At 34.1% G+C, this 20,733-nt stretch overlaps 1 long non-coding RNA gene across 1 annotated transcript; it reads left to right on the plus strand.

The window, feature by feature from the left end:
- Positions 1 to 3,301: 3,301 nt before the first annotated feature.
- LOC148869231 (uncharacterized) lies at positions 3,302 to 9,437 on the plus strand. The gene is made up of 2 exons (XR_016107450.1): positions 3,302 to 3,798; positions 9,040 to 9,437. It is a non-coding gene; the product is annotated as an uncharacterized LOC148869231 (long non-coding RNA).
- Positions 9,438 to 20,733: the final 11,296 nt, after the last annotated feature.

Genomic DNA, 20,733 nt, shown 5'->3' on the forward strand with positions numbered 1-20,733 from the left:
GAACCGTATGTTGGGATTATATCCTATATTCCTATATGTCAACCACAAGATCAGCATCAATGTTCAATACAAATGAAACCGGATTCAGTTAGTCCAGGCTCCATTTGAACAGTTTTTATATCCTTTTATTAGGAATATCTCCACATAAAATAAAATACAAAAGAACAGAGATGTATTCAACGCAAAGTTGTAAAGGCTGTTCGAACGGAGTTTGCACTTACCGAAGCTGATCTCAATACAAACTACGATGAAAACAAAGATTACATTTTAGACAGTTATGAATTACGATCACAAGATCCAGTTATGTCTAGCGTTTTCAAAATTTCAATTGGGGATCAATACAACGTTTCCAACACTGTCCCATTACACATTGGAAACATCTCCCCTATCTTTCACGGGAGATGTTTCCATGGGTAGAGACAATGCCACCAACTCAATGCTCCCAACGGGCCACTGTAGCTGCATGTTGGTTACATGCCACGGGGACAATGTTGGCAGCAGTTTTGAACTCCGTGGGTAATGGTGGAAAACTTTGACTGCACACTTTGGATAGGAATTCCTGCCGGGCGGAGTGCACAACTTTCTGCCATGAGGACTCACCTAACAGATAGAATTAAGGGGACGTCAAAGGGTTTGTTTTATTTCTTTTTAATTAAAAATACTTTTTTTTACAAAAGGAAAACTCAAGTCGTCTTTTATGGGTTATGTCTTTTCATTAGGGGTGGCCACGACTCGAGTTTTTCATGAGTTATTTGAGGTCGGTTTAATTTAAAATGAGCTTCAAATCGAGCCCGAGACTAATATATACGCTTATTTGCTAATCGAGCCAAGCTCGATCCTAGTGAAACTTGACTCTTGAAGCTCATGAACAGGTTTATTCATGGGCCGGGCTCGGGCTTAACTTTTGCCAAAATTTCAATGGGCTCGGGCTTTCCAAACATAATATAAAGTTAGGCCCGAACCCCAGCTCTTGAACAGGTCTAATACATATATACATACATACATACATGTGTACATATGTAAATGTATAATAATTTTAATTATATATAATATATATATATATATATTTTTGTATAGTAGTAAATAATTTTTATAATTCTTACTTTTTTGTATGTAAAATAAAAAATATTTATATATATAACTTTTAATTTTTAGAAAAAAAAACTTGGCTAACAGACTTGCAATCAAGGTCGAACTTGTGGCTGAATCGATCTAAGCTCCGGCTCAAGTCTCTAATTCGAATTGAATTTGAGCCTAACACAATTTCAGTGAGGCAAGCTCGAATAGCCAAATATTCAGCTTGACTTGGTTCGAATCCACCCTTAATTTTTCATCGATGCTGTAGTGTTGTTGATGTGTAGGTTGGAAGCACCGTATTTTGAGAAAACAATGTTTTTTTTTTTTTTTTTTGGTTTGGAATCATTACTACTAGGTAGGACATTTCCTGAGCAACATCAACTTTTTATGTTTTGGTACTAATGCTCCAAGAAACGTTTTTAGCAGTGGTACCTATTATCCAATGCGACATCACTGCCACCTCACATCCCTGTTGGCAGCAACAAGCTGCAGTTCCAAGAAACGCCAACTTTGGTGTTGCTCCAAACCATGCCTTCCCGATTTTCAAGGCGTGGCTTGGAACACTGTTTTTATGAAAAAAATGATTTCAAATAAATGCTCATTTACTATAGCACCGTTTTTCTGACATGACACTAATATGACACCGTTTTATGGAGGAACGGCAACGATGCCAAACAAACGCTAGGTAGCCCGTAATTTTTAAATATGCCAATAATGATTTTATGAGGATCATTTTTCGTTATAAATACCCGATCCTAAGAATTTCTCCCTTAAAACGACAAATTCAAATAGCATCTTTAAGGCTGTGAAGTGGATGAAATTTTAGGAGAGTACAAATAACCAACCATTACACATTGATTCTATCAAAATTAAAGAAAAAACATTAATAAGATGGTTCAAATATAAGAAATGGGAAAACACAACTGCAATTTATATTACAAATGATATTGAATAGAATTTGTTCACAATTGCAATTTAAATTGCAAATGATATTCAATGGGATTTGTTCTATATGACTGAATTATTTTAAAGTGAATTATATCAATAAAAGGGAGTTGTAATTTATACAAAATTTATAATGATCTGAAAAGTAATTAATTTTTCAGTTTTTTTGTACTTCAAAAAATAAATAAAGCAGAATTAAATTAAATCTGAATCCTATCCAAATCCATTAAGATTGAAATTCAAATATGAAGCCTTCAAATCCAAATGGGATCGGATTTAAATGCAAGTTTTCGATAATCAGTTCAGAATTAGATTTTGCTGAATTGGTCCAATTACATCCCTATTAGGTGCGCTGGATGTGCTCTGTCAGATCGGATTTAAATGCGTTGGTTCTCTCACAGCAGTTCTGTCAACATAACAAGTTCCAACACCCCCCTCAACAATATCTGACACTGTACAATTTATACGTGGCCGGTCCTATTTACATGATGGGCCCACTTTTATAACGAGATGTACGGTGCAAAAATGAAGTTGGTAGGGTGTTGGCACTTATTTTGTTATCAGTTAATTTGCACCAATTCGGGATTTACTTCTCATGAGAATTTTATTCATATTTATTCATATAACATCACGGTCACATATGGAGAATCTCATCCTTCTAAATAGTATAGGAAATGATGTTCCTAATTCACGGGGTAGTGTGTTGTAAGACTATGGGCAAGAATTCCTTCCCTATGTTGGGCAGCCAAAATTTCCCTAACAATGGGATTAGACCATAATGCCATGTGTTAAAAAAAATCTATATTTTATAATCATTAAGCAAAGAATTGGGATATATTCCTCACAGAGTGCTCTCACACTGACCTCACATGAAATTAAGAAAGAGAAGAAAAGCAAAAACCCTAATTACCTCACAAGCTTCTCCTTCAACTCCATATTGTCGTACTCAAAAGAAGAACTACAGTGGCGAAAGACTGTCCCCGTCGGGTCGGGTTGGGGTAGGGATTGCATTCCCCATCCCCGTCCCCAACCCCGACCCCATCAAAGTACCCCTCATCCCTGTCCCCGTCGGGTCGGGGCACCCGGGTACCCGTCGTGGGATAGGGAACCAATGATAGCGCCTCACGGAAGTCATTAAATGCATATGGCCACAACCACTCACTCTCACTCAGCAATTATGACTGATGTGGAGCATTGTCATTGGTTACGCCAGCTTCACAGTCCATTCATCACGTTCACAGCTAATCCTACTCTATAAATAAGATCACATTTTCGGTCAAAAGAAGTCCAAAACAGATCAAAACTTGAAAGATGGCAAGAGACTCCATCTTCATCTTCTCTGTTGTCTTATTTTTCCTCCTTTCTTCTGCAAATGCCTCTGAAAACCCCAACTCCGTGTCATCTTCTGTACACGAGGAGCTCAGGAAGAACGGTTTCCCTACTGGGTTGCTCCCAACAAACGTCGTAGCTTACACCCTCAATCGGACCTCCGGTGATTTCTCTGTAAATCTCGGCGATTCGTGTAAGGTTTTGATCCCTCCGGACAATTATGAAACTGCATACTCGAAGAAGATAACGGGGAAACTTATCCACAGAAGGATCGCCAACCTTGACGGGATACGAGTTAGGGCTTTCTTCACGTGGTGGTCTATCACCGGAATTATCTCAAGCGGTGAGAATTTGATTCTTGAGGCTGGAATAGGATCGGCCACGTACCCATCGAAGAGTTTCGAGGAAAGTCTGACGTGTAAGGGTCAGCGCTCCTCTTAGTAACTGGTACACCATCCACCCCTAACAACTCCCAAAGTTGATTTTTTTTTTTTTTTTAAATCCTTTGAAGTTTGAACTTTGAAGAGACCAGGATTTGTTCGTTTCGATTGGTGGATATTGACGAGTCCAATATACTGACCACAAATTCACAACATATTGCTGGCTACGTTTATCCATCCGTTCATTAGGAATATCGCCATATCGGCTATATAAAGCACAACAGATGTTTTCATGCAGATGAATTGAACAGCAATGTGTCGTGGTTAAAAGATCCAAACTTGATGCTATAAATTTTAGATTGTTAATGTAATGTGCTCATGATTAGGATTAGAACCGTTCATGAATCGGATAGCTCGATAGACTGGCTTATCTCGGCTTAACCCATTTTTTCTATTGGGCTTGGATGTGATTTTAAACCCAAGGTTTTGGGTTTGGGTTCGTATTCAAAACACTGGGCCCGATTTTTTTCAAACAGGTGTGTGCTTTCTCATAAAAGTCATGTGGAGCTCACACTTCTTAACTCTTCCTCTTTCTCAAACAATGATGAGATGTTTCAATCTTATTGGGCTTTGAAATCATTTAATATAAATAAATAATTCAATTTTGTAATTAAATAAAAAGACTTTTTTATCCAATTTTTAGGCCAGGCTTCAGGTTTTATATGAAGGATGTGTTCAAGCTCAAAATCTAGGCTTGATAGTCTGGCCAGATTCAGACTTAGACTTGAATGTATTCTATTAATACAAACTACAAAGGCAAAGCCTGGGCCAGGCCTAACAGCCTGTGGTGATGATCAATGATGAGATTAGACCTGGCAATTGGGTTGGGTGAATCGGGTTTGGGTTGGGTTGTCAAATGCTAGGCCCTTACCCTAAATGTTCAGGTTAGGATTGTTCCATGGGTCAATTTGAGTAATTTTAAAAAATAACTAAAATTTAAAAAATAAAAAAATACATAAAAAATGCCAAAAATTAAAATAATTAACTTAAAATTTCAAATATAAAATAAAAAAACTTAAACATTTAACCATTCAAAAAGTAAACAATAAAGAGTAAATACTAAATAATAAAAATTAAAGAGAAAAACTTCTAATAATATATAAATAGTCCTAATTAGACCTGACAATCGGATCCGCAGATTGTTGGTATCTGCTGATTCTTGAGGTCTTCATCTACTATAAAGGTTTTTTGTTGGCATCTGCTGAGAGTGCATTCTTATTAATTTTTAATCAATTGTAGCTTAGGTTACTTTAAAGCCTTTCAGGGTTCCAGGTTTTACTTATTAATTTAATCTTTATTTGTGTCTCACTTGTTCTTTGACTAACTTTTTTTTTTATCTTTTTCTTGTTGTCGTATTGTTAATAAATACTAATAAAATATTATAAATTGGGTGTGAATGGTTCTTCAAGGTTGTAGCAAACATGTGGAGTAATAGAAAGTTAATTTATTAAAAAGGATCAAAATTTTGTAATGTATCAGTTCGTATTAGTCGATATATATGATAGGTCACCGATATGCAAAAGCTGTTATTTTTGGGGTTTGACCTATCTCAAAGGGTAGACAGGCCTTAGACCTGTTCGAATTATATTTATTCTTATTCTTTACACTAGTAAATGTGCATGTGTATTGCTTGGCAATTTCAAATAATAACAAATGGAATAACAATAATAATTGTGATGTGTCTAGATTTTTTTTAATTTCTTCTATAATCTGTTATATTTCTATCTAATTTTAATTTTTTATTATGTAATTACAAAACTTATTTGTTATATAGTATGATGAGTGTATAATATCAGGGATGTCACCTAATTTTTCTATAAACTTTTTTTTGCTCTTTTTTTTATAGTTTTTAGTCTTTCTATTTATTTTTCATTTTTTATTTAATTGTGACATCATGGCTTAACCAGGACTGTTGAATTCTTGAACCATTCCCCGAATAGAAAACATTTTCCTTTTTGAGACAATTTAAAATTTTTCATTCTATATCCAATATTAATAAAAATAATTCTTATTTGTTGCACTCGTTTTCTTAATATGATGGCTATATAACATTAGAGATGTGTCTAAAATTTTATATTTTATGTAATTTTTCTATTTTTTATTTTTTAAAATATTTGATCTAATGGTCTGAATTCTTATTTGTTGAACCATTGATACACCACCTACGGAGGAAAAATGGTTTTATTTATGGATTAGTTTTAAATTTTGATATCATTTCCATCATTAATAAAAGTACTTTTTATTTATCATACCTGTTTTTCTTTAATATGAAAAATATATAATATTATAAATATGCTTAAAATTTTCTAATTTTTCTATTTATATATTTTTATCTGTTTTTAAAAGCTTTAGTATTTATTATGGTATCGTGGATTCACGTATTTGACCCACATGGTAGAACTACTTGCCACTGAGAAAAATCAGTTTAGTTTTTAATTAATTTTAAAAATATAAGTTTTATACTATTAATATCAGTGTTCATGGATTTAATTAATGAAATATAATGATGGTAGATAAAAATACATTAAACATAGGATTCAGTGATAAAGAGTGAGAGTTAATGCCTTGACATGGGAATTATGAGGGAATGAAATGCACTAAAATGTAATATCCAAATTATAATTTCCGCACTCATAATATAGACTGAACAAATTTAAAGGAGTGTTATTTTATTCTAAAAAGTTCCAGAAACCATGATGATATTCACACTTTTTATAGTAGTATGGATATAGATTAGTGTAATTGGAATACAAATGTAATTCTTCTCTTATTCTTTTATTACTAAAAAGGGGAAATTTTGTCTTTATACTTCTCATTATAATAATAAATAAATAGGGCAGCAGTTGAGATCAATCGATAGTTCCATTTCTTTGCTATTCAGCCCCAGTTTTCTCTCTAATATCTCTTCCTTTCTTTTTCTTTATCATCGTCTTCTTCTGTTCTACAACCGCTCTCTAAACACTTATTTTTCCTATTATCTAAGGCTGGTTTCAAGTCTGTTCACATGGAATCATAACATCATTGACAGACCTGATCAGTCCTACATGCTGTGCAGTTCTATGTATATAAAGAATCCTTTCAATACTTCCTATTGGGATCTGTTCCTCACATCAACCTCAGAATCACATCCCACCATGTATTGGGGAACATCTTCAATGAATAATATAATACAAGTACAAGCCCAATGTGCGGTTGATACATATTATAAGGTCAGTATGAGGAGCGTTCTATGAGGAACAGATCCAGACTCCAATACTTCAAAGGAAGCAAAAAGGGCATAAAATGAGTACTGTCCTTTGAAGGGGAGGCTCCTATGCCTTCATTTGTAGTGTTTTTTGAGTGGTTGGTATTAGGAATGGCAACGGGGCGGGTTCAAGGCAGACACCCCCTCCTTGTCCCCACCCTGTAGGTTGTAGTCATGATGCTTTGCCCCGTCCCTGCCCCATTCCTAGTGGCAGTGTGGGTTTGGGGCGGGGTATTCCCAAATTTTCCCTACAAGGTAATCACCTAAAAATAATCTAATTGGTGGATATTTTACAAATAAGATTATGGGAATTTGGGGAGCATTCTAAGAATTGAATTATGACAATTTGGGGGTACTTTAGAAATGGAATTGTGTGATCTTAGGATTTTAATATTTTTGGGAAAACTTAGATATATATTAAAAATATTATTAAACCTAAAAATATTTTATTAATTTACCATCAAGATCAAGGTGGATTTGGGGAAATATATGCAAAATCTCATCCCGTGCCCCAACCCTAGTTTGGGGTAAAAATATTTTCTCCGTCCCCGTTTAAGATCAGGGTGGGGCCCTGGTTTTACAGGAAAAGTTGTCATCCCTAGTTGGTATTCTGTTTAGAGATGGTAATCTGACCTACCCCCATTCGGGTCCTGCATTGTCTTGCCCCAGTCAAGGTGGAGTTTTTGACCATTGACCATGTCTGGGGCAGGTTTCAAGGAAATCCAAGACTATTAATTGAGGATGAATTTACAGAAGAAAAAAACTTGGTCACAAGTTTCTATCCTTTGTGACCGCAACCTTTTAATTAAGACTTCTAATTTAGTGGAGTGATTACTTGTCTATGATATTTCAATTTTTATTAGTTAATTTTAAAATTTCATTAGTGTAATTACTTCTAATTTAATGGATCTAAAATACTGTAAATAAGATTTTTAAGACTACAAAAAGCAAATAGTATCTATTTTTCCAAATTCAAATTAAGACTCAATTGGTTTAACAAGTTAAAGTCCAATCCAAGCAATATTTTTAGGCAAATTACTTGTCTATGAATTTTAATTTTTTATCAATTAATTTTAAATTTTTATTGATGTAGTGTAATTATTTCTAAATTTTAATGGGCTTTAAATTAATGTTATTAGGATATTGGTATTGCAAATGTTATCTATTTTTCTGAATTCAAATTGAGAAATAACTAGCTTAGGCAAGTTCAAGTCCAACCCAAAATCTGAATGAAAGCAGGATAAGGAGAAATCCATTCCAAAATGTGAATGATACCATGGCTAAGCTAGCAATGGTCAGAGTAGGGAGGGGCAAATTCAGGGATCCCTATTCTCCGCAAGGATAGGGATGGGGCTAGGATTTCCAGCCCCAGCAGTGTATGGGGTGGGGTACAGATGTTCAAGGTTGGGGACGGGATATGTAAAACCTGGCTCCACCCTGTTTGGTTGCCATTCCTAATTCTTTTAGAATCCCTATATTTGGTGATTCTAAGAGGGGTTGTTTCTAGATGGTATAGGTTAGCTCCTTGAATTGTTGGTTTTTCTCATTGACATTAAGCTTGAAATTTATGGTTTTATGAATTAATTAAAGCCTGTAAATGTTGTTGAGACCGTCTAGCGTGTTGAGTGGCTAGTGAGGAGTTTGATGGACTTCATCTATCCTCTTCTACTTCCAATAACACTTCTATCCTTGTAAAATCAAGTATAATTTATTTATCATTTTCTTCTAAATCTTGGGTTATATATTTTAGAGCCTTGAATCATATAATAGAGTCTATATCATTTTGTTTCTTTATCCCCGCCCTTTACTTCTCAAACTATTGTTTTAGTTGATGGTATTACCCCTCCTATCTTTGGTACAAGTGAAGTTTCCATTAATTCTATTCTATTTTTACCTTTTGTGTTATATGTACCTAAATTTCTTTTTAGTCTCTTGTCTGTTATAAAATTTATTAAAACTCTTAATTGCTCTATCTCATTCTTCCCTTCTTATTGTGTGTTTTAGGATCTTAAAAATGGAAAAGATGATTGGTACGTGGCAAGCATTAGGCCGAAGGATTGTTTTATTTGAATGGTGGTGATTTGCAGAAATAGAAAGCACTCCATATGCCACTTTCTCCTCTGCAGTGGCATCCTCAATTGGGTCATTTGTCTTTTCCTCCTACTTCAAAGAAATTAGTTCTTAGTTTAGCATTACCGAGTTACAATGTTAATCGTGTCAACTTGGTAAGCACAGTCGAGTGTCTTTTGTTTCAAGAGAAAATAAAAGAGTGACAGGTCCTTTTGCTATTGTCCACTCTAATGTTTGTGGTCCAAATTGTATTGAGTCATAAATAGTTTTAAATATTTTTGTTACATCTATTGATGGTTATGGTTAATGAAAGTCTATTCAAATTTGCTTAATATTCTTTCTCTTTCTATGCTAAAGTTAAAATCTTTCATCAAAATGTTTCATTTTGAAAATGTGATAAAATATTTTCAAAGACCCTTTCAATTATTTTTTAGATCTTGCAATATAATTCATCATTTTTCTTGTCCTCACGCGACACAACAAAATGGTGTGGCTGAATGGAAGAATAGACATTTGCTTAATTGAATCTCATTCTCATCCACTGTCTTCCTATTTGTATTATAGATGTTTCTCTGATAGAGTGTTCACAAATGTTCTTGTACTCACCATCCTATTTCATCTCCTCTACTCATTTATTTGCTTTTTATCATAGGTTCAGTTTGTATTTCTTGTCTAATTTCTATTCCTAGGCCTATTTAGAAAACCCGTGTCTCCCCAAATTGTAAGCAAATAATGGATGAGAAATCTCATGCTCTTTCTTCTAATCATACATGGAATCTTACTCCTCTCCCTCTTCTAATCATACATGGAATCACTTGGATGGAAGTGTGGAAAAGTACAAGTTATGAATTGAAGTAAAAGAGAACACTTGGACATATGGAGTTGGCTAACTAATAGATTTTCCCTTATTGCTAATAAGATGGGCTTTATACGTTTCACCTCCTTGGCTACCCATTATGATTGGCCTTTATTCTAGTTTGACATAAAGAATATTTTCCTCCATGCTGATTTTCAAGAGAAAGTATATATGAAGTAACCTCCTAAATTTGTTGCTTGGGGGGTTGGGAAGGTATGTGGACTAAAAAGGTCAATTTAATGGTTAGAACAATCACCATAAGCCTAGTTTGGTTGGTTCAACAATGTAATACAATGGCTTGGATTGTGATAGTTTGTGTTGATCACTCTGTTTAGTAGTGATACATCCTCTAATAAGATTATTCTACTTGTGTATGTTGATATATTATTATTACCAATGTTTAGTAAATTAGGCCATGCAGAATTGGAAAAGAGAAAGGTTCACGGGTAAGAGTTTCAGTTCAAGGTCAAACCATGATGATATGACATATATTTATATACTATAGGTTATATTAATATTATATATAATATGCTTTACAAATTATATCATATATACTTAAATGTGGTGGGTAAGTGGCAAGGTTACTAATTTTAAAGCAAATGACCAAGGTTCAAGCTTCTTAACTCACATTTTGTTTAAAATACATACATGACAAAGTAATATATACAATAAAAAATCATTAATTAACAAAAATAAAAAACAGATTAATGGTAATTGAGCAATACACATAAACAAGAGAAAGTGAAAAACATAGGGCCTCACTTATCAGTTGTTCGCCTAATTAATCTATTGACAATCAGTTCGATCGTTTGGCTACTTGGATTTGGTGTAGGAGAAGGGTTAAAGCAGGGAGGGAAAAAATCCCTTAAATCATTTTTCACGCCTCTAAATAATTCCAAATTAGAATCGGAAATGTGGTCAGGTGACGGTTTGACCGTCCAGATCAACGATATGTTAAAAACATTGAATGGACCTATGGGGTAGGGTTTCAGGTATAGGCCCGGGTAGAGTCAAGCATCCAAATTTATCCATATTAAATGTTATTTATTTATTTATTGAATTTAAACTATTGTGACCTTACAGTTAGGTTATACTAAAAATAATACAATAGTTATTTTTGGTTTTGAATTAAAGGAAGACAGGAAGTGTAGGGTTGGTTTTCGGGTTTGGGCCTAAGTAAGGTAGGCGTCCTTAGGGCTGTCAACGGGTCGAGTCTGGATCAGGTTCGATTTGGTGTGGTTTCTAGGGTGAGCAAACCGAATTGATGAAATTGAACGAAAAATTTTGATTAACCAAACCTATCATTTCAATATTTTGGAAAAACCAAAGGTTCAGTTAACTAATATAAAAAAAACTAGCGGTTAACCAAATTGACCAGTATACATATATTTATATATATTTATGTATATTATATATATTATTTATTATTTATAATATAATATTTTATATATTATTTAATCTACATAATAGTATGAAAATTGAAAAATCGAAAAGATGATTAACTAAACCAATAGTTAACCAAACCAATCGACCGGTTAATCAATTGACTTCGGTTTGATTTTGGTATTTGGTTTTCCAAAAATTGGTACAACTGGTTGGTTTGAAAAAAAAAAAAAAAAAGACCCACGGTTTGGAAACTGAATCGTGAGCACCCCTAGCAATTTCTAATACAGTTTGGAAACTTTAGACCATTCTTTTATTCTATTGGGTTTAACCCAATTAGAACGCCCAAATAGCACCCCTAGAAATTAAAACATAAAACTTATTTTATTATTGTATTATAAAATAATATTTTACTATATATTTAAAATTTTATACATTTGATTAGATATATTATATTATATATGTATGTATGTATATAATTTCAGGTTGAGGTTTAAGATTTGGTTTGGTTTACAAAATCTAAAAAACCAAACCGAAATCGCAAATCGCAATTTAGAAAAATATGAAACCAAACCAAACTATTTTCAAGTGCAAACCAAACCAAACGCAAATTCGGTTTGATTCGGTTCGGATTTGTGGTTTGAATCAAACAATGAACACCCCTAATAGCTCGGGTCAAATTTGACCTATATCACGAACCAATAAGAATTGGGACATTATGTCGAGAACTGAAACTGACCCATCAATTCCAGATCCTGTAATCATAACTGACCCAATTAGTTTGGGTCCATCGAGTCCAACCTGACCCATTGACAACCCTAGGCATCCAACTTTAACCTTATTTATTGGTTAAACAAATAAAATTAGTAAAAACATATTAATTACGATTGTAAAATAAAAATAAAATTATCACAATAAAATATATTTTCATAGTTATTTTTAACTTAATTATAAGTTAACTTTATAATTAATTAGTTCTAGAAATAATTGATAAAAACTTAAAATTTAAAACCAATAAATAAAAGAGAAGTTTTGGTGATGTTTCTCTCTCATTTTTAAGACGTTTACGTCTAACGTTGTAAAAAAATGCGTTCTCACCATAATGTGTGTTTGCGGGAGAAATATATGACGATGTTTCACATAAACGTCATTAAAAATTGAATTAAACGTTGTCAAAAAGTGATTTCAACAACATTTTGCATAAATGTCGGGAATCATTTTTTGGTGCGGAAACCGGGGAGTGGCAGGAAGGGATTTTTTGTGACGTTTATTTAAACGTCGTTAAAAACATAAAATAAATGTTGCAAAATCTCATATATATATATATATACACAGTTATGCCAAACTTTGACTTCCTCTGACATTTATTCATAATTTCGTAAATTGGTTACATTTTAACGATGTTTCTATTAAGCATCTAGAATAAAACGTCAGCAAAAGACGTCTTTTTGTAGTGATTATTAAAGGGGGTAATTTTGTCTCATACAAATGCTAGTAATTCCATTTACCTCACATAAATCTGAAAAAAGAATATAAATATCTTGGCCAATGGGAACCAAAATCCATTATCAATTTTTCCCCTTCCAAAACCCAAATAACGAATAGGCCGTTAAAGTACAAATATGAAATATCTCTAGGTATTTATTTTCAAGAAAACAACATTTTAAATTCAGCACATTGCTTAAAATGAAACCAATGCACCATGAATGACCTTCGTGAGGGGTGCTTGTGCTTCACTTTTCGGTTACTTCAGATGACCTCTTTCTTCTAGTAGATTCATATTCTGCTGCAAGCCTTTAGTTCTTAAGGCTCAGTTTTGAAGGAGTACAAATATAAATATACCCATGACAAGCATGAGAGATGTTTCCAATGCATGCTGAGATGTACTGTGGGTCATGTGTGGGATGAGCTTTATGGAGAGTAGATATGTAAATTGGGTCATGCCAGGCTGAAGCTTCAGAGGTCCGACCTGGCATGGTCCCATGTCGTGTGTGTTGTATTATAGGTCAGGCCGGGCCAAGCCATGAGAGGTATATTTTTTAAAAAATAAAAAAAAATAGTGAAAATTTTGAAATAAATTAACATAATAGACAAAAAATTGAAAAATATCTTAAAATTTTATTTTATATAAATTTTGATATATACTATTTATATATGCAATAATAAAATGAAATTAAAAAATTAAATATAATTAAAATAGTATAATAAAATTGAAAAAAATATATATATATATTATATATATAACATTAATATTAAAATTAAACATATATAAACTTTTATATATATGAACTATGCTGACCTAATGCTATTCTAGCCCATAGGCCTAAAACCTCAAACATGGCATGGCCCATACCTTCGTGTCATACATACCCAACACAGCCCGTGTGCTACGAGGGCCGTGTCGGGCCACGGACGGTATAACCCAATTTAAAGTAATAACGTAGAGTCAATCCGAACTCAACATAACTAGCCTCTCCTTGTGAATAATTCCGCTCACGCCCGTGTTTTATACACCTAGATGCAGGTCTCCTATGTAGTCTATTCGCTTATGATTGCATATGTAGTGTGTACACACAACCTTGTAAACAGTGGATTCATATGCCGTCAAAGCATCACAATTACAATATAGGTAGTAAAGGCTTCCTTGAATTTCACATGTTCTGATTGCCTTGTGCCTCCATTCAAACGACTCTATATCAAAAGTCAGAAATTTTTTTTGGAGGCGCATCCACGTGTACGATACACACATTATAGCTATGCATTAGAAATATCTTCTCATAAATAATAATATATATTATGGAAAATGTTTTGATTCGGACCAAATACATTAAACTCGATTATCACTATTTTCGTAAAAGTTGTTCGCTTTGTTACATCTAATCAACAATTAGTGGATATTTTTACAAAACCTTTGGCCCATCATACTTTTGGTTATCTTAGAGCCAAACTAAGCCTTTGGCATATTCCCCATCCCAGTTTTCAGGGGCATGATAAAGAAGATACGCCAATATTCAAGGAACAGAATTTTAGTCATGGGACTACAATAGATCATGTTGTAATATAGTCCTTTTAAATTTAAAATTTCTCTATATTTGTAAAGTTGTCATTCTTTTGTATCCCATGGATTATGGGATTTGTTTTTTACTACAAACTGTATATAACATAATATACAAGACCCTGGATGATATCTTATAAGAGATTTGTTCACTCCTGTTTTAGCATGGTATTAGAGTCTTTTTGATCAAGTGGTCTAATGTTGGATCCTCACCAATATAAGGTATGAATGGGTATGTGCTTGTTCAAACTTCAAGCCCAATATACTCTCACATAAAGGAACACATTAGAAAATAAAAACCTATTCAATGATCTCACCTAAGAGAGAAGCTTTTAGGTTGAATGGTTCTTTGACACCCCAATGTGTGGCTGTAGTGTTTTGTGGGTAGATGATCTGAGTGTTTTCCACATTGCTTCATCACCCTAAACTTCTACTGTCCTTTCTATGAACAGGAATTGAAGCCCATAACACGCCATAAACTCAAAGATCAAAATTTTGTTATGTACCGGCCAGTTTTTTATCAGAGTCTTTCCAATATACCCCTACAGGAAGTGTTTCGAATTGGCAAGTGATTCAAAGAGTAAACCGGCCTTAAACCGATCCCTCTGAACCAGTTTAAAAAAAAAAAAAAAAAACATAAAAAACAATACCGATACAAGCCAATACGCCCTACCGTCATACTGCCCTTATCAATATTTTAAACCTTGCATAAACTAAAAGTGGATGATACAATCACAAGAAATTGAAGGGACAAGGCTTGCAGTCTTAATCGAGTCATATGCACTTGATGGCTGACATGGGACATTATTATTAGTCTAACATTCTCTAACAAACAACTAACTATTAGGGGTTATTGGGATGATAGAGGTCAAAGTACTCAATTCTCATGTCTTTCCAGCTTTACTAGAATTACTCGTAAGATTGGAGTGATCTTATTTTTGGTACATATATTTTTCCCTTTGCCCCTATAGAATCCATATTTAGCTGTGTTAAGAGTTGTTTAACCAATAATAATGCCCTATGTGTTAGACATCAAGTGTTTATGCCCCACAACCACTCCAGTTGCATGGTGGATGTGGGGCATTATTATTGGTCAAATAACCCCATAACAGCCATGAATTACTGAAGCTAACCCGGACTCTATAAGAATGAAGCGCTAGGAATTTAGATTCAGATTATGTGTATACATAATTACATTGGAATCAGATTTGATTCCAACTAATTTGATTAAAATTCCAATCAGATTATATTGTAATATTTATTGATTTTAATATATAAAATTTATATAATTATATTTAAAATTATAAAAATATATTTTTATATATTATAAATTCAGTATGTCATATTTATATTAATTTATTATATACAAAATTTTAAAAGTAATTAATTTTTTAATTATTTTGTATTTAAAAATAAATAAAATAAAATTAGATTAAATTCAACTCTAATCCAAGTCTGAGATTATATTTAAATGCAAATTTTCAGTAATCAGATCAGTTTACAATCCTAATTGGAAACATCTCTCCATGAATGACAAATTGACAACAGATAAGTATGAGAAATATTTCTGATGTGGGGCAGGGATCTGCTGTAAGGTGGTGTGAGGAGTGCTCTGTGGGGAGTGGATCTAAATTCGAGTGTTATACGGGTTTGATGAATTCACACCTTAGATGGAAGGATATCGATTTTCACAAAAAAAAAAAAAATGAAGGATACTGAGTAACCAACTGAACTATTGGGTCATCGGCTTGGTCTAATTTGAAGAGGTAGGTAGATGCAATGGTGGCCCTACGGATCTTACATCATAGAGATTTTTTTTTATTAATATATATATGACATAGAAAAATTTTATCAAATCCAATTAGAAGATATGGAGAAGAAAAGAAGCCAAAATATGGGTAGCGGTGGAAAAAGGTTTAACTCATTAACTATATTGTATGCTTTTTAAAATCTTAATTATTATATAAAAAAGAACTAATTAACTATATGAAGGATAGAAATGGCAACGGGGTGGGGTGGGGACGGGGGGCCTCTCCCCATCCCTGTCCCCGTCCTCATTCCCACTAATGGGGACAAGGTTATCCTCATCCCCGTCTTCACGGGAATCCCCATTCCCTGTGATTTTTTATAATGTTAATCATTTTGTTTTTTTTATTTAAAAAATAAAAATAAAATAATTAAAATTTATAATCCTATTAAAAAAGATTCAACCATATTTTTTAAAATATTAATATATAAATACATGTGTACATACATATATATATATATATATTAGTGGAGATCCCACATCGCGAAGATCCGAGTCCACATTTCTCTTATATCATGTTAGATTAATCAGTTCAATGATTGACGTTGGGATAATTTATAAAACGTCGTTAGGGTTTCTTATTTGTATATCCCGTCCAGGTTCAAAATAATCACAGTTAAAATATCCCGTTGGTTCTTTGCTGCAACCCTTCTCTAAAAATAATCTCAATAGTAACTAAAGCATAGTCGTCCTTCTCATTTCCGGCAAAACAAACACATAAACCCATTATTTCAAAGGAAAAGCATATTATTGGTATCTCTCACCATTTCCCCTATCCTCGAACTCAAATCATTGCAGCTGAACTGAAATAGGGTCGTCTTTGCTCATTTAACAATAATGATCCTAAAATAAAAATGAAACTGATTTTCAATTTACAACTTCTCTGGGAAAGTTAGGTTTTTTAGTTTTTACATGGGTCGACATCTGGAAAGGTATATATTTTAGCAAGTATTAATTTTTAAAACTGAATAGAGGTTTAAATCTTTTACTGTGATTATTATGAGGCTTGAGTCTTTTGCTTAAGGAGCGAATAACTTCTCTATTTCTGTAGGATTTTGATGGTATTTTAGCTATGTAAATTATATTCAACAGCTTGGACTATCAACAGGGCTTTCCCTGCGTTAGGTCACAGGCTTCCTGATAACAATATCAGTTCTGGATGTGTCGCTGGGTGAAATAAGCAGCACGTAAAGAGAGCCCCGTTGACAGCCCAGGCTAGCTAGTGGACAGCCAAAGTTTTCTCAAAAAGAGGGTCCTTGGACAAAGTTTTGTGAAATCCCCTTCATTTGGGAATTGGGAGTTGATAGGATTTGCTCCCCCTAGAGTACTCCCATGAGGTCATAATCCTAGAAACCTCTTATCTACATTTTGTCCTTGTGGCTCCATTTGTTTGTATTGGTGTAAATTGTTTGAGGCGAGTAAAATGGATGGCTTAAAAAAAGATGAGTAAAATGGGAAATAAAATGATGTTGTCTCCATTTCATATAAAAGAGAATGGAGGCAAGAAGGAGGTTTTTTGCTTGGAAGGAATCAATTAGGAAGTAGACCTGTTCATGGGCCGGGTGGCTCGACAAGCCAGCCCGGGCTTGAACATGTTTATAGGCCCGCGGGCTTAAACTCGGGCCAAAAAACCTGGTTCGCAATAAATTCAAGTCGGGTTCAGGTTTTGTCAAAATAACCCTGCCCAAGCCCGGCCCAGCCTGACCTAAAACTATACTTAAAATGGGTTATGTGATTATGTCCATTTGAATAAATTTTTTGATTTAAGAATGTAAAATTGTGTTTTAAAACGTAAAAGAAAGGGAAAAAACCCATCTCGTAGGCCTGTTGTTCATTTAAATAGGAAAAAAACCATATGAATTTTTAACTCTATTTTGAACAGGGAAAACTGTAATTTTTTTATTAGGTCGGGCTTCGGGCTTGGGCTCAGGCTCAGGCTTCAGGCTTTTTATCAGGACCGGGCTCAGGCCCAAGTTATAGGCCCGTTGGTCAGGCCGGACTTAGGCTCGGGCCTAGCGTATTTCCATTAATGATGAGTAAAAGCTCGGCCTGAGCTCAACCCGGCCTGGCCCGGCCCATGAACAGGTCTATTAGAAAGTAAAAGATGTGATCCCACTTTTATATAGGAGAGAGTTAATATAGAAGGAAATAGGAGGGTGGAGAAATTTTTGAATCAGTTTTGTAATGCAAAAGTTGCACCTCCAAGGAGTGCAGATTGTAGATCAGGCAGGATCAGGCATATGAAAATCTAATCCAGATGTAAAATTTGCATCTAGTATGGTTCAGATTTACACTGCAAACAAACAAAGTCGATGTAATTTAAAGAACTCCTTGGCGAAGGAGCCCATGGGCCCAAAATGCTAGTAGCATTTTGCAACGACCAACAATAATCTCTTTACACTGTTTAAATTATAATGGAAAAGAAAAAGAAGACAGAAAAGGATACCCGGATCCACTACTTTTCATGTTTTCTTGTTTGACCCTGAAAGCAAAAGCAAGTTAAGGGGAACATGGAAAGCTAAAGATTTTAAGCCATACTTTGCATTAGTTCAATGAGTAATAAAGTAACCAAGGGCCTACTCATTCGTATTATCTACTCATGTTGCTTTTCCACTTTCACCCTACAATCACCCAAGGGGTTGCTAAGTGAAGGGGGAAGGGGAGACACAAGAAATAACTACTAAGGTGCTTTTCTCCTAAAGTGAGGACCTTGTTTGCTAGAAAGTTGATGTTTTTACTTTCTGTCCCTGCCAATGCATAAATGATAAAATTAAGAGAGAGAGAGAGAGAGAAAAGCAATTTTATCACAAAGAAGAAAAGAAAAACATGTTTGGTAATGCTGTTTATGCAAAAAAGCATCACCACATCTGCCGTGGGTACATAGATTTCTATGCATGGAAAGATTATCAGAATCAGAAACACTATTTTGAGATAGTGCTCTGTATAGCAAAAATGCAAAGCACTTTTGTTAGTTGCCATATTCTAATTGCAGCAAACTACAAGGGCTGCTAGGTAGCCTGCAAACAGTACAATTAATAAGGTAGTCCTCACCTCATGGGTGTGTGTTTTGCTATGTTTGTGGCCTGGTTCAGAAAAGAGTGGACTTACTTGGAACGGCACCCATTTGGTTTCAAACCATAAAATCCACATAAAAGTGATTTTCCCAATTTTTTGTTTTTTAATTTTTGAACTAGAAAAATAGAAATCCAGCAAGACTGTTCTTGAAGTGGTTGTTTCACTTTTCTAGACCACAAAGTAACATGGGTGTGTATCAACATCCATGCACCATCTTCACCAAAAACAATTACGGAACATTCATGCATGCACAAAAAAGTATTTAGATTCCAATTGAGATGCTCCGATTTGAAGTGTGAATTGGAGCAAAAAGTAAACATACTAAGAAGAATGATGCCATCATGCTTAGCTTAACAGAAAGTACTTTTGTGGTTGAAAAAATATTAGGATTTTAGAACCACCCAATTTGAAATTAAAGAATCATGAATGGCATTAATTTCATGAATGAAAAAGAGGAGAGAGAAAAATCTTCTTATGGTGTGAGAGAAAAATCAAATTATATTGTCAGTAAAGTTGCGGGGTTAATTCCATCAATCATGACATATAAGTGTGAGACGAGCAACTGTAGCGTCATGTGCGCATGGGTAGCAGAACTGGTTTGTACATTGGGAGTAGCCTGTCCCATACCCCACAACCCCTTCCTTCCCATGTAGTGGGTGCAATTCCATTTGGCCTGAGTTAACATTTTACATTATTTTAAGCTTAGGCTTCGAATCTAGTCTATTAAAATTTTGACAAAATCTCAACCTTAATTAACCCACCAACTTACACCCCATTCTCACCTCTCCCAAACTAGGTGAAGGTGGAAATTGTTTTAAATTTCCATTACAACCAGCTAACAGGCCTTAGCAACTGAACCAGCAGTTGGTACCTTCACAAGAGGAACCAAAGATTCTAAATCTTATAAACCATATGATCTCACTTGGTGGGAGCAAAACTTTTTGGCACACTGATCCACTTGGATCCCTAACTCTCCATGCTTAAATTGATCCTAAGGCTGTATTTGATTGCGATGCAAAACCATGATAGTGTAAATGATTTGAATGTAAATTATGATTTATTTTTATTTCAAAATTTAGCTTATTTTGTTTGATTTTAGTATAAATAAAATAATTAAGACATAAAACAGGATAAAATAAGATCCAAAACAAAATTAAACAAAAATTGGCATTTTTTACATTTACACTCTCATGCACTTATACTAGTACAAATAAATTTGCACTGCATCCAAAAACAGCCTAACCTTATCCAATTGTAGTGGCAATTGGGAAGTTGATTTGTAACGACCACAGCCACACAACACAAATCAAATGCAGTACGGTGGTTGGACATTAGACGGGCTGAAAGATGGGACAATGAAGGGTAACTTTGATTGCGATTGCTCGTACAAATTTGACAGGAGAAGAAGGCTGTTTGTCCTTGGAAGGTTAATAATCATTTATCATATATTTG

Source organism: Nelumbo lutea, chromosome 2, assembly GCF_056320005.1.
Source record: "Nelumbo lutea isolate HS-2025 chromosome 2, American lotus-T2T, whole genome shotgun sequence".
NCBI lineage: Eukaryota > Viridiplantae > Streptophyta > Magnoliopsida > Proteales > Nelumbonaceae > Nelumbo > Nelumbo lutea.